Genomic DNA, 14,693 nt, shown 5'->3' with positions numbered 1-14,693 from the left:
AGGGAATTAAGAAGTGTTAAGAGTAACCCAGTCATTTGTAACTCAGAGGCAATTTCATAGCATTTAGAAAAAATAAATTCGTGGTGGCATGATCAGCAGTGCTTGTTTTTGCAGCAGGGTAGAAAGGGAACGTCTCCAACCGGCACAGCTAAGCCAGCGCTCAGAGGTTGGGATCTTCAGCAAGGCAGAGGAGAATTCACACCGGGCTCTGTGGTGGTGTGGGTTTTCCTCCAGAGAAGGAAGAAGAGATTTCCTCACCCACCGTGCTGCCTGGGCAAGTGAAAATGTTCGGGGTGCAAAGCAGCTCGTCTGTCCCGTGCCCTGTCCCCTGGGAAAGGGGATGCTCGGAGCAGCGAGGCGCCATCCCCTGCGGCCCCGGTGCCGTGGCAGCGACAGGCAGCGTCTGCCTGCAGAGCACAAAGCAGCTGTGAAGACTGCCAGCTTCACTGAGCTCCTCGCTGGGACAGCTTCTGCGGGGATTTCTGCCTGAAGCAAGAGGGCCAGAGGGGGAAAAAAAAAGAAAAAGAAAAAAAAAAAACTTTTCTAATGAATTCTGCACTGTGTTGGCTAGAAGATGCTTATAGGAAGTGGAAGACCCCATTCAAGCCTGTGCTGCCAGGTTCTGACCAGACACTGAAACGTTACCTGCTTGCTCTCCAGATAAATACTCCAAATTTGGATCTGTTGGCTCCGCTTTGGGTGGGGGTCTTGTGTTTTCTGAGGAATCCCTGACTGTCCTCTTTTCTTCCTGGTCAGGAAGAGGTGGGAGTGCTGCTTACAGCCTGTCCCCAGCAAATTCCTGGGACATCAGAACTGCTTCCCCCTTCTGGCATGCTGTATTTTGACTGTCTGGTATTTTTGGTATTCCGCTGCAGGCTAAGATCGCGTTTATTATGGTAGACCTTTAGCAGAGATGACTGGGGTTTCAGTGCAAGCCACCGGAGCGTATGTTCAGTGATAACAGGCAATGTAAAAGTACAGAGCTCAATCTTCCTGCTTTAAATTCCCTAAAATGCCACCTAGTCATCTGGGATGCGTGTTGCAGGTGCGTCCACCCTTCTGTTCATGCTGAGTGCTGTTCTCTCCCCGTGTAGCCCTCCCAGGAGAGGCGTTTCCACCTCCTGGGGCTCTGCCAGCCCGGTGCGATTCCACACCGCTGCCACATCGGAGGGACGCTGAGAGCACCCATCTTTCTGCTGAGCCAGAGCAAGTTTAATTAGCTTCTTTACCATTCCTCGGCACCCTGTGAGTGGGCAGAACTGGTGCTGGCTGGGGCTGCGCTCCCGCACAGCTCAGCTCACGTTGGCAGCCGCTGCAGGACGCTGGAGCAGCCGCTCCCCGTGGGTTTGCTCTCAGAAGTGCCTGCAGCCTTCCCCATCGAGGCAGAAAAAAAAAAAAAAAAAAAAAACAACAAAAAAACAGTTCTTGCTGAGCATTGCCTGGGCAAACCGGTGAGAAGCTGCGGTAAGCACGGCCCCATGGCGGTGTGGGAGATGTACTCTGTGTGCAAGGAGAACTCGGATTAAAATCAGCCGAGCTAAAAGCAAATGGGAGGCAGCCGTGAGCACAGGTGATGGTACCAGCTGTCCCCAGCAGGCACCTCTGAGGACACTCGAAGGGGACACGTGGTGAAGAGGCACCTTGCTCCCTGACTGGCATCTGTCCACTGGCATCTCCAGCTGCTCTGAAGTGGCACGCGGGGGACTCGCTGGGGGACTGCTCCGGGGGATTTCATCATCAGGAGGTGCAGAGTGGAGGGAAGGCAGTGCTGGGGGCGTGCAGAGGACAAGGCAGAGCCAAGCACTTGAGCTCCTTGTCCCCAGATGGCTGCGAAGCTGTGGGAGTGTGCGGCACAAGAGCTTTAGGCGTGAGCTGCAGCACTTAGGGGCCGAGGCAGATAAAAGGCAGCAGAGAGCACTGCGCTCGGGCTGGCAAGGAACAGCTCCAGGGTCTCCCTCCATGCAGTGAGCTTCTCCAGCTCTTCTTCCATGACTTTGTGGGCACCTTTGCAAGCACCTTCCTCGTTCCTGTTTGCAGCCCTCTGGCCACGGGGCTGTGTGTGGAGCAGCCCAGCCAGACCTCCAGCTTTGGCCAGGAGCACGTTGTGCTCTGTTTGCCATCCCTGCTGCGGCGATTTTTGGGGCCATCTCCACCTGGCTGTCCTAGGGATTAAGGAGCCCCTTGGTGGTCCCAGAGCAGGCTGGACACGAGGGGATCTGGGTTACTGTGTCTCAAGTGAGCCTTGGGAAAGTCTCGGATGTAGGTGTCTGTGTATGCACCATGGTACAGTCCTTGCAGTGTTGAGTTAACGCTAAACTAACTGAATTATTGAGTTAATGCTAAACTAACCGACTGGCGGCTAAACAGCGTGTCTCTCTCTCTCTTTCTTTACAGGAACAGAGAGTTTTCCTTGTTTAACAACCAGACGCGGCATCCTGTCATCCGCTTGAACAGGTATGACCTTTTTCCTCGTTAGCATGTTTTTGCACGGAGGCTGCTTCACCAGGCTGGGGAGGCTTGAGAAAAGAGCAAGAAGAAAACTTCTCTAACTCCTGGGACACTTGATTTTTCTGGGGTTAGTTCCCACTTTTGTAATCCTCCTTGTTTTTTATTTTAAAAGCCTTTTATGTCTGATGGAAGCCACAAGGCCCCTTGTCTACGCAGCTGTCTCCTTGCTTTTGGTTTAGCAAGAACCACCTTGGGCTGGAAAGAGTGTTACAATGGTGTTGGTGCTAAAGGAGGGCATCTGAGAGAGGTGACGGTGTTGCTGCCATGGGAATGGATTTCATTTATAAGACTTCCTACGAAGCATAAGGGAGAAATGCAGTAGCACAGAGCAAATAGGGTGCCGAAGTGCCTGGGTTTCTGCTGCCTTGACTACACTTGGACTGGGTAGGGTGAAATATTGCTGTTCTTCTGCTTGTGTTCACCCTGGCCTTGCAGCATGAGTGAAACAAGGCTTTCAGGGAGATGAAGGGGATGCCTGTAGTAAAGTGACAGATGTAAGGCGTACTGGGAGGGCAGACATCTTCCCAGGGCCTCCTGTCAGCTCAGAAAGCTCACTTCAGGCTCTGCATCCATGGAGTGTGGAAACAAACATTTTATTCAGCCAGTAAAGTTAACTCCTCTTGTGTTCCTTCTGTGAGATTGTACTTAAGGGGGGAGAACCACTAATGAGTGATGTTCACGAGCCAGTGGGCAGGCCGTTCTGGGCTCTGTTTCACTGAAATTCTGCAAGCTGCCATTTTTTGACGTCGGAATAGCATGGCAGCAATTTTGTTTATACAGAGTAGACTGAGGAGTCATGGAGTATTTTGAAACTTCTCGTGTTTTTTCTGCTCTTTTCTGACCCAAAAGAGTTTTCCCTATTCCCACTGAGTAGCCTGTGCCATGCTTCTGATGCTGCCCAGATATTTAATGATGAAAAAGGCGAAACGTCAAACAACTTAAAAGGAAAGCAAGCTGATAGTACAGAATGCAGAAGCATTGATAGCGTGAGATCTGGCATCTGGGTATACGTGCACGCACGGACTTGTGTATCTAAGTGCATGCACTGGGTCTGAGGCTGCGTTTGGCCTTTTTCAGCTCTTCCAGACCCATAAAGGTACTCATTTCCTGAGCAACCCCTTAGTTCACATCTGTGTGCCGTCTCTCCTGGCCCTGAGGGTTTTAAGGAAAAGGAAATCAGGGATCACATTTGTCCCTCCGGGTTTTGAGGGTGCATAAAGAACGCACAGAAGTGCTGAGCACTCTCCTCTCTCTCCCTGAGCTATTTATTCTCTCTGGCAAGCTGTACCAACCCAGACCAGAACCGAAAGGCAGATGAGAGCTGTGTGCCAGCCTCTCCTGGCCCCGAGGGATGCTGCTGGCGAGGGGGCGCAGGGCTGCCCGCCCCTGGCTGCACTAGGACGTGCTGGCTGCATTTTAACCCTAACCCCACAGGAGGTCGGTCTGTCTGTCTGTCTGTCTGTTCAGGGCAGCCCAGCAGCTGGGGCAGCAGCGCCAGCCTCTCCGTTGGGCCCGGCTGCCTGCCAGCCCCTGCCAGGGCGGAGGGCAGCACGAGGCCGCTCACAGCGACCCTGCATGCCTTAGGAATTTTCCCATGGCCCTGCGATACCCTTGCAAGTGTCCAATGAAGGATGAAATCCGCTCTGAAGACTTAAAGTAACAAGCGATTTTACTGCGTTCACCGTTTCTCTGGCATCCTCCAGGGCTGGGCTCTTGGGTGGGGAGGACAAGGAACAGAAAGGTGCAGTGTGGGCAGGGCACAAGATGCATCCAGGCGGTGTTACTGGCTCTGTCTTCTCTTTTCTCCATGCCACAGGTTTGTGTGTCTCCTGCTCAGCCTCGGGAGGGCTGCAGGGAGGTGTCTCCGCCTGGGTGCTGTGGCACAGGGCTGAAGGAGGCTCTGGGCATGCCCGCACCCAACCTGCCTTCATCAGCTGCCCTCTTCAAAATAGTCTCTGACCCGTAGGCTGGTCTGCAACCCCCCTGCTAGCTGGAAACCTCTCCCTAGCCTCCAGCTAAAATTTGTCAACAGCCACAGCGTTCCTGTACCCAGCTAGCCTGTGCTTTTAGCTGCCTCGTGTTTACCCTTGTCATCAACCTACCTGCTGCTTCCTTCGAAGGCAGCACCGTCAGTGATTTTATGATCAACCTGCCTCTTCCTCCTTTCTTCTGATCATCTTCATAGCCATTTTCTGCTCTCCTGGTTGCAAACACCTGTTTTGAACAGAAGCCGTGAAAGCAGAACACCCTGTTACTTGTCCTTACCCCGTCATCAGCATTTGCTGCATCTTGAAAGGCCTCGGGCGTGGTTGGTGAGTGATGGAAAGGAAGGCGAATGTCCCCTGTCACTAGTAAATCACGCTGCTGGTGCTAATAAGCCTACCTGTTGGGCTGAGTCACCCGTAGATGCTTAACACTTGTTTACAGCCAAGCACCGAGAGGGTTGAGGCAGGAATTGGCAGGCAGGGAGTATGGGGCTTGCTGCAGCTTCTTGGTGAGTATTTTGGACGCGGGAGGTGGGTCGGAGAGACGCGGAGGGGAGAGGAGGAGGGAAATGTCACCCTCACTTCCCCCTCTGTGGTGATGAGCGGTGACAGGTTCGTTTGCAGGGAGAGGTTGGTGAGGAAGCAAAGCTGGGACCGTGCTGTGTCAGAGTGCCCGGTGCTTCCCTCAGGTTCAGCAGCTGCCCCCAGCGCTTGGTCTTTCCCCTCCTGTGCCATAATGCTGCCCTGCCTGCACAGAGAAACCAAAATAAGCAAGGTGAGCTGTTTTTCACTCATGTGAAAGCTTTCAGCAGATGAGAAGCATATTTTCTTTTGCACCTCTGACAGTAAAATCAACAGAGTGCTTCCTGCAGCTCGAGAACCAGCCCAGTGTGCTCATGTTGAACTTTCCCAGCTGCAAGTTTTGTCTCCTGAATCACATCTGGAGAGAGAACTCCACACCAGGGAGTAGGAGCTCAGCTCTCCTAAAGTCAGCTGAAGCTTTGCCATGGGCTTTCTCTTAAAAATACATCATTTTCGAAGGATTAGAGGTTCGCATCTGTGTGAAGAAGGAGTTGCAGAAACAACAAGTTGCAAAACCAAACCTGTCAAGGTGCACCTGGGGCAGTGAGCTGGTGAAGAAAGCCTCGTGTTGCTGGCCTCCTTGTGTAGCCTGACCTACCAGGTGTCCCTTGTTTGTCTCCCACAGCAGACGCTGCTGCTGCCTAAAGCCAGCTTTATCCCCGGCTTGTAGTGCCAAGTTCTCTTGAACTCTCCTGCGAAGCATCTGGTTCTGGCTGGTGTCAGGACACGGGGATCTGCTCTCGCACATCAACACCGGGGGCTGGAATCACTGCTGCCTGCAAGGCAATCATGGAAAAAATGATCCCATCCCGGCTTGCTATCTTTAAATGGCTTTGTAGTGCGAGTCCCCGGCTGCTTAAGCGCTACCAGCCCCTTCGGGTTCGGTGCTAGAGAGCCCGATGCTCAGAATTCAGCCCGAGTCAGGTGTATTTAAGCAGGCGTGTTAGTAAACATGCTTTTAAAACAGCCAGGGGGAGAAAAGGGAGTGCTGTGTGCCTTCTGGCAGGAGAGGAGCCTGCGAGAGAGAGGCACAGCTTCGTTTGTGTTGAGCAGTGAGGCTCATGCGAAGAGCAGATGTTTGTTCCTAATGTTCTTCCCAGCGCAGCTGATGAAAGAAAACTCTTCATAATCGTGACCGAAGATATTCTAGTTGTCATCCTTGAGTCATTTTTTCCCTCGTTTCTAATCCCTGTGAGGCTTCGGTCCCTCCCGAAGCAGGAAGTTATCGCTCAGCCCGGGCTCTGGCTAAGACGTGGTGGGCGGCTGGAGCAGCGGCACCAGGAGAGGGACGGGGTGCGCGGCACGAGTCGCGTCCTGCTGAGGGCTTCATGTGTAGAGGGTAATCCTGACAGACAGCTTGTTCTCTTCTTCCTTTTCCTAATCACCCTCAAATTCTTTAGCAGAAGGCTTCAGGACATTTTTCTATTAAAATTGTAAGGGTGCCTGTTCTTCAGCCTTTTGCCATGTTTGCATGGGATATCCAGGGCAGGTTTTAAGGTGCTCTGCTCAGCAGCCCTGTAGTTAATTCATAATGTTACCCCTGCCCACATCCATAAGGTGCCTCTGCAGCGTACCCTCAATAAAATCTCCCTGGCACCCTTATTTTAGTTACTTTGTGCAAAAAAAAAAAAATATTTTGCTTATACAATTACCCTTGCGTAATTCTGCCGTGAAGAAATGTAAGAGAAGAATTAGGGTTCTGCTTTAGGGGTGGAATGAAAACAAAATCAGACGCAACAGGATCGAGTCCAGGGCTAATGGCGGGGTGCCTGGGAGCTCGCTACTGTGTGCAACAGCTTTTGCTGTGAGTCTCGTTAGCGCTCTGATTCACCGCTGTAGCTGCCATAATATTAGCGACGAGGTGTCCAAGTCTGGATTAGATCACTGCTGTGTGAGGAGCCGCGTGCTCAAACAGCGCAGTTGTTCCAGACCCCAAAGAGCTTACAGGTCTACAAAGAGACATGGTGGTGAGCAGCAGGCTGGTAAGACTGTGTTTGCCAGGGTAATTACTGGCTTAGAGACCCCAGAGCTCACGCTGGGAAATCAATTCTCACGTGATGCAGTTCACCTGGGACGTATCAGCACGAAAGCACGTTCATTATGCAGCTGACATGGGACCTAGTTCTCTTTTACTTGTTTTGTTTTGGTTTTGACTTGAAATCGAGTGTATTATGAGTTACGAAATCCACGCTGCTGGCTTCATTTTCAGTCTGTTTCTTAGCATGTTTTCCACTGGGAACATTTTTCTAATACAGCAGCAGAGCAGTTACTAGTGCAACCCTTGTAGCAAATGGCAGAAATGGGCAAACCAGTTCAGCTCCATTGTAAACTGCTCCAAATGTTGGTCTTAAAATGGACTCAGATGCTACCCTTTTGCTTCTCCCCCCCAGGTTCTGAATGTTTAGGTAACGGGCTTCAGCTAGCAACAAAAGCACCAAATTAAGGCAAGAAAAGCTATTTTTTTTCTGGCCTGAACAAAGTGGGGAAGATGTGGTAAAGCCTCCTTTCTGAAACTGGGCTGTTCCTATGCCTTTTAGGGCAAAGCTGCTTTGAAATGCCAGAAGTTGGGTCTCCGTATTGGGTCTCCATATTGGTTTGAGTTCAGCTCGTTGCTGGAATTGGCCAATTAAGCAGCTTTGTAAATGGAAGCGATTGGCATAATTTGGCAGTGTGGGCTGGAGCCCAGTGCCAGCTCTCACGGTTTGACCTTTTGCACTGCGCTGCCTGCGGTCTGCTCTCCAGCCCTGCTGCTCCCTCCCTGGGTATCACCGGTTTCCTCATCCCCTTGGCTGCCCGTGGAAGGTTCACGCCTTCTCCTGTGATTCTTTAGCCCCACAACACCTGGTTCTTCCCTTCATCCCCAGCTTTCTTCCCCCGTGTTTTTTCTGCTTGTTCGCCAAAATATCTCCATTTGCTATCTCCATTCACTCCCTGGACCATCGGGGGCCCTGAATTAATTTCAGTTCCACGCAGCATTTCCTCAGCAGCTCTCCAGGACCCCTCTGCAGTGCCTTTCCCCTGCAGCTTAGCCAGCACCGGGTTCATCCCCTACCTGTCCCTGCTCAGACAGTGAATTGGGCCAGAAGCAGCACAGGATGTGGCTGTGTGAGCTCCACATCTGGTGAGTAGACCAGCAGGACGCTGCCAAACAGAAGGAATAAGGGTTGAGCTCTTCTCCTTCTGTCCCCAGAGGCGTTAATGCCTTCCATCTCCTCTACCCATCTGGAGGTTTCCTGAGGTGGTAGGTAGGAGCTCGGTGTCTCCTGTCAAACACGATGGAAACGGGCCGGTGTGATTCACAATTCTGCGCCTGGATAGACACAGCAGAGACAGGCAGCAGGAGCACAGATATCAGGAGAGAATTAGGGAGCAAGTATTTTTGGATTGCTTGCACATTCACACATCTTCAGCTGAGCTAAGCAGCGCCATCGAGCAGGGGGCTGGCAGTGCTGCTTTCGTGGCAGGGAGAAATTTCAAGGACCTGTTATGTCGCTGTGGAGAGAGGCTGCTATCAGGGACTTGGTGCATACCTTGTGATTTATGTTTGCTTCAGTGGGTTCTGGCACTACAATGTGCCACATTTTTAATTGCTACCCAAGGCAGTTCTTTGTAAAAGTATTTTTAGTAACGAGCAGCCATCAGAAGGAGAAATGCAGAAAGCTTTATATAGCTCCCTGGAGGAAAGAGGGGGAAACTGTTAGGGAGAGTCTGTGAAGGAATTAAGGCACTTAGAGACAATCCACTTGGCCGGGCCGGCAGCCCTACAGAGCTGAAGGAAGACATTGCATTTTCAGCTGTTGTTGTTTTTGTTGATTTTTTATGCTAACATCAATAACGGGGGCTACTTAATGTGGTGTGCGGGCTGCAACCTTCATCAGACTTCAAAGATGTGTTTTTAACCTGGTTATTCTTGCCAGTGCTGGCTGATTATCGAGGCTTTTAAGGCCTCAGGATCCCTTCCAGCAGTGCCAGGGGCCTGAGCAGAGTTTTTGGGCTCCCAGGGGCCGGAGCTGTTGGGCAGCCAAGGAGGCTGGTGGCATCCCGGCCCCCTCTGCTGCCCCAGCGTGCCCAGGCAGCAGCAGCTGAAGCTCAGATCTCCGAGGCAAGTGTTGCAATCCTCTCCTTTTGGGTTACTGCGGAAAAAGTTAGTCGTGCTGCCTCCAGGCAGATGCTGCGTCTGGTCAGCGTCCTTCCTCCAGCAAATCTTCCTGAAATCTGGATGTGAAGGCATCGGTTGGAAGCCAGAGCATCCTCATGCAGATAAAAAGAGACAGCCCTTGCCCCGAAGGGTTTGCAGCGCAAACAGGCAAGTAATGGACAGCGTGAACATCATAGTCCCTCTTTTACAGCTGGGAGAGCTGAGGCGAGGCACAGGCTCATTTTTCCATAAGTTCAAGGTTGTGGAGCAGGCGAACAGCAGAGCCCTGGACTCAACTTTGATCTTGCAGCTCAGTGCCCTTGGAAAGATCCTCATGGTTATAGAAATCCGTACGTGTTATGCCACAGCGGTAGGAGAAATAAAAACTCTATTTGAGATGATCTGATAGGCATTTAAATCAGTGCATGGATTTCGTCCTCCTTTGGTCAATTTTCAACAAACTGCATGCAGCTAATGCCCGCTGGAAGAGGACAAATTGCCAGCAAATAATAATTACGTTAATCCAGAGAAGAGGTGAGACAATCACAATCTCAGCAGCCCGTAGATAATAAAAGGGAAATCTCCTTATTCAGAGTACTTTATAATTGCGAACGATATTAATCTCCTGGAAAATACATGTCTATGAAAAGGAAGCCAAGCTTTTGTTTGAACACAAAGTAGAGCGGTTATGTTTTCATCACAGGGAGGTCTGGCTGATTGTGCCCTTCTTTTTCCTCTTTTTGTAACCCTGTGGGGGCATGGTCCCAGGTTTGCTGCTGTTAGCTGCTGGATCGGGCTGGTTCGGGTGAAGTCGTGCAGAGGATGCCCAGAGCTGTGCCGGGGACAGTGTCCTCAAGAGGGTGATGGATCTTTCCTGGGAAGGTTCATTCTGTTCCCATCTCAGACGGGATGCACTCTGGCCCTTCTCTTAATTAGAATAACGTCAGTTTCTGGCCCAAGGACGAATAAATGAGTGTCTGCTTCAAGAGCTGCATGAGGTGACTCCTTGAGTACATGGCTAGTCAGTTATTCTGAGGTGTGAAACTCTTCCCCCTTCTCGTGCCATCAGCATCTGCATCAGCTCCTGCATTTAAAACATACCCTACTGAACAAGCTAATTTATGCAGCTTCTTACTGGCTCTTGATTAAGCCACAGTGCTAATTAGCTGCTCTGAAGTGGCTGCAGGCTCGGGGTGCCTCCTAGTCAGCCTGCAGTAATGGAGTGCCCGTAGCTGTTAACCCAAAGGCCACGGGGCTGTGAATTTCAACACAACAAGCAAGCAGGCACAGTGGTACCATGTGAATGCCCAGAGATCTATATAAACATAAAAATCAGCCTAATTTTATACAACTAGCAAATGGACCAAATGGAGAAGGATCCAGAGTGCTACATAGCTTTGATTTGCCTCAGATCTCACCAGAAATAAACTTCTGTCCCAAGCGGCCGTCAGGGTTGCCTCTGCCTCGCACAAACACGTAAATCTCCGGTTTTCCAATTTGTAGCACGAGCAGAGCACGTAGATGTGCTTTATGTTCCGTGAATGGAAGATTGGGTAATAGTAGTGGGTGACAACCATGCTGTCAGCTACATTTTTTCCAGAATAAAGCATTCAGCAAAATATATCTGGCTGGGCATCTCTGCTGCCTCTTACTGCAGGAGGTTGTGGAGCTTACGAAAATGCTGCAATGCAGCAAGTGTACTACCACTGATTAAAAGTAGATTGTTGTTGTTGTTGTTGTTTTTCCCCCCTTTCTGCAAGCTTGTGGGTGGCATTTTAATCAAGTTCTCATGGTAACAAACATAATTTAAAAGCACTGAAGCCTGCTAAATTAGTCTTTTTCTGTATGTGCTCGAGGTGGGTGTTAACTCATTACAACTGCAGCGATGCTGCTTGTTTCGGTAGTGCTGGTGCAGAGATGACAAGGGAAGGGACGTGGAAGGAAGTGTTGCTGAGTGCAGAAAATCGTGCTCTGCTTTTCACCGGGTGCTATTGTGGTCTGTTCTGTAAAGAGGGCGCAATTAAAGCGATGTGTAAGGTGCTCCTTCTGGGGCTTTCTCGGTCCTTTAGCTGTATTCCGGCATCACGCTTAAAGGGGAATCGGGGAGGGTCTGAATCGAGTGGTAATGAATTGATCTTGAAAGCACCACACGGCTTCAACCTGCGAGCTCCTGGAAATGAGGCGCTCGTGTCTGGTCTCTGCTTGGCTGTCCGATGTGAACGCTTCCATTGCGTTTCGTGCTGTGTGTGCTACCCCTAATGAAGTTACACTGGGATGTGTCTAGGCTCGCAGATAGGCAGGGCACGCGGGAAGGCAGGGCAGGAACTCTGCAGGGTGTCAGAAGGCGTAAGAGGCAACGTGCTCTTTGCTGAGCGAGAGGTTGGTTTCCACTCAGAAACTGTATTGGCTATTTCCTGCTCTTAAATACCTGTGGAAATGAATTTTTGTTTTTTAAACTACAGCCTGCCTGCAGGAGGCTACTGCTGTTTCCCCATGTCCTTGCCTAGCTCACCTGCACAATTACAGCCTTGTCTGGGGAGCTGCCTTTCGGGGAAGGTTGAGGCCCGCTGGTGACCTCCCATCCCTGGCTTTGTCAGTAAGGCCAAGCCCACACCTCCAAAGAAGCACTGAAAATAAAATGTAGAGAGGTAAGATTGGCTGTGAGACAGAATGCTGCAGCTAGGCTTTGGGAAAGGACAAAACCATCCCGGCTACGTGGAAGAAAGGACTTGGAGTCTCCCTGGGCTTCCCCAGTTCTTTATCTGCTGTGCACTGGGGCTGCTCTACATCCTCCTCCAGAACACATCGGCTGCTTAGACCTTTTGCTGCAAAGGGGCTGGTCTTTTTTTTGTGGTGTATAAGGGTTCAGGTTTACCCTTTCCTGTCTAACTTGGCCATGCATAAACACTTCCCAGTGGTTTGCAGAAACGGGACAGCGGGGTGACCCTACCGTGTTTTCCAGTGCGGCTGCATCGCTTTGCTGCTGCCCTCCCTTTCTGCCATCTCCTAACTGCCTTCGTCAGCAGCTGCCGCAATGGAGAAACGGATGTCAGGAATTGAGTCAGAAGGAATTTTTAATCTGGCTTTTTCAGACCTGGAGCAAAAAGTGACTTAATGCTGTGCCATCAGAATATTTCCCTGGCCGTTTTCTGTACCATTGACTGAGAGCTGCTCTGGGAATTTCAGCAGAAGACTGAACGCTGCACAGATCCACCACGAGACTGGCTCCTCCTGCATCCTCCTGCTCCTCTCTCTTGCAGCAGGTTGTTCTGGCCTGTTCGGGGAGCACTGGACAGCGTTCCTCAATCTCCTGACAGACTTTGGAAATCATTCACGTTAAAGCCTCCTGGGATTCTGAATGGGTAAAGCAGCAGAGAGAAGTCAAGAGAGAGGTACTGATGGAAAGAAGCCTTCCCTTAAAGACACCTTGTCTCAGCAGTCATTTCTTGCCGTGCAGAGAGGCAGAAAGCCCCCCTCCTTTCAGAAGCTGCAGGTGGCTGTGAGCAACGCTCCTTGGGAGCTGCACGGCACAGTGAAGCTCGGTGCCTTCTTCAAAGCAGCACGTCCTTTGAGTGGTCGATGTTTGAAATGCCAACCACACCTTTTAAATGATAATTTTTTGCACTTGATCGTGGGCTTTGTGTCAAAGATAATGATCTGGGTATTGTAGTCTTCATTGGCCTGATGTTAACAATTCCCAGTTCACCAAGGAAAGCCCCTCTAAAATGTTCAGAAATGCAAAAGACAACCGAAACGTAACGAGGATTGCAGTTTTGGAGTGTCCTCTCCTATCAAACCCTTCCGTGTTGAATGAAGTGCCTCTTTGAAGGACAAGTAAATATTTGCTTCAGGAAGAATCTCCTGACTGCTGTAGTGTTCCCAGAGAGCCCAGACACAGCACCACTATAAATCCTGCCTGGAAATCTCTGCTGGCTGACGGGCCTGCAGCAGGGTTTGATCTTAGCAGTGCTTTGGGAAAAGGAGCTTTGGGGTTTTATTCTTCTAGCTTGTGCTGCAGCCTCGCTCCTGCAAACGCTTTCAGATTGGAATCAGCTACAAGGGCAGCAGCAGAGGCCTCTTGTATATAATATATAGGTATCATCTTAAGCATTCTGTACGGATGTGTCTTCACAGCTCTGTACAGATGCGTAGTGTTTGGCACAGGGTACGTCTCAGTGCAGAGGGTGATGGCTGTTTCTCGCTTCAGAGCAGCTTTGGGTGTCTGCACCCAGCAGCAAGGCGCCCCTCTGTCCTTCATGCTGTCCGTCCCCCTGTGTGGCACTGCTCCCCAGGCTGCGAGGAGCCTCGGGAGGGTTTTTAGGCAGGTTGTAGAGAAGAAACCGGGTAAGAAGTTCAGGAAGGAAAACTGGAAGATAACAGAGGAATAGGAATGAGGAAAATGCTGCTTGGGATGAGAGCTGCAGGAGAGGACTTGATGCCTGCTCCTGGTTTGAGGAGGATAACACATTGGAGGATAACAGTGAAATGTTTAATCTGGACAGCAAACGTGGCCAGGCCCTGGGTGCGGGACTGGAGCCCCCGGGGCTGATGCCCAGACTGGGATGATGTAGGCAGAGGGAGTGGCAAGGATAAAACCTGAGTGGGGCACAAACCTGGAACATACGCACAAGGGGACCCAGTTAGGACTGTGCCATCATCTCTGATTTCTTCCGCAGCCAAACTCGAGGTGTAACCTTGCAACCCCAGCCTCCTTGCAGATGGCTGTGTGTACGTGATGTATGTTGATGCACCTCTTGACAAAATCTGCTTTGTGACAGAGGGTTTTTTTTAGGCTTTTTGGGCTGTCTTTAATGTTCTTCATCAACAGAAGCAGAACAAAACTTTCCATCCCTAAACAAACGAAGTTCAGCACTGTCCAGATGTGTAAGTAAGCGGCTGCCATGGCTGGCTTTCATTGCTGCTGGATAGACGGTGATTTATTCTGTAAGTTCTGTGCCCTGAGCCTTCAGAAATTTTCTTCTTTTCGTCCTGAAGTCTAGCAGTAATAATTAGCAAGCCATAAAAATCGACCTGATTTGTGGGAACCACTGAAGGATGCAAAGAGACGTTTCTGTTCAAGGAGACGGGAACAAAAGCGCGTGGTTACTGACCCAGTCCTGTCAGACCTAAATTTTGAGGGAATCCCAGGCGCTGAGCGTCCTGCGCAGTGAATGCTGCCTATTCATGCAGCCCTTGGAGCAGCGAATGAATCATCCTCCCGAGCAGACACAGCCCCTCTGGGTCGGAGCCGAGGTCAGTGGCAGGGCATGTGTTTCAGACCGCTTGCCCTAAATGAAAAAGCCAACATCCAAGGCGCTGCTTACGCTGCTGCAGCTTTGAGCATCTCGCCTATAAAACATTTACGTGTGGCATCTCGTGGGACCTCTTCGACGTGGCAGCTCTGGGTACGTAACCAGGTCCTTCTGGCAGGGCCATCTGTCCTCCTGTCTCCTCACGTGCCTGTTCTCTTCACAGGCACC

At 50.8% G+C, this 14,693-nt stretch overlaps 1 protein-coding gene across 33 annotated transcripts in view; it reads left to right on the top strand.

The window, feature by feature from the left end:
• MAP2 (microtubule associated protein 2) overlaps positions 1 to 14,693 on the top strand; it is a 172,861-nt gene that overhangs the window by 84,772 nt on the left and 73,396 nt on the right. For 29 of the 33 annotated variants that reach the window (XM_068686420.1, XM_068686406.1, XM_068686419.1 and 26 more), the window contains one exon: positions 2,395 to 2,454. The exons of 3 other annotated variants lie outside the window; for them this stretch is intronic. The gene's annotated coding sequence lies outside the window, so the exon portion shown is untranslated. Of the gene's footprint in view, positions 1 to 2,394; positions 2,455 to 2,553; positions 2,576 to 14,693 lie in introns of those variants that run through there. One more of the 33 variants, XM_068686405.1, reaches the window with a different exon arrangement.

Source organism: Anas acuta, chromosome 6 (assembly GCF_963932015.1).
Source record: "Anas acuta chromosome 6, bAnaAcu1.1, whole genome shotgun sequence".
Taxonomy (NCBI): domain Eukaryota; kingdom Metazoa; phylum Chordata; class Aves; order Anseriformes; family Anatidae; genus Anas; species Anas acuta.
The sequence above is the reverse complement of the archived record's forward strand: the minus strand, read 5'-3'. Positions and strand labels throughout refer to the sequence as shown.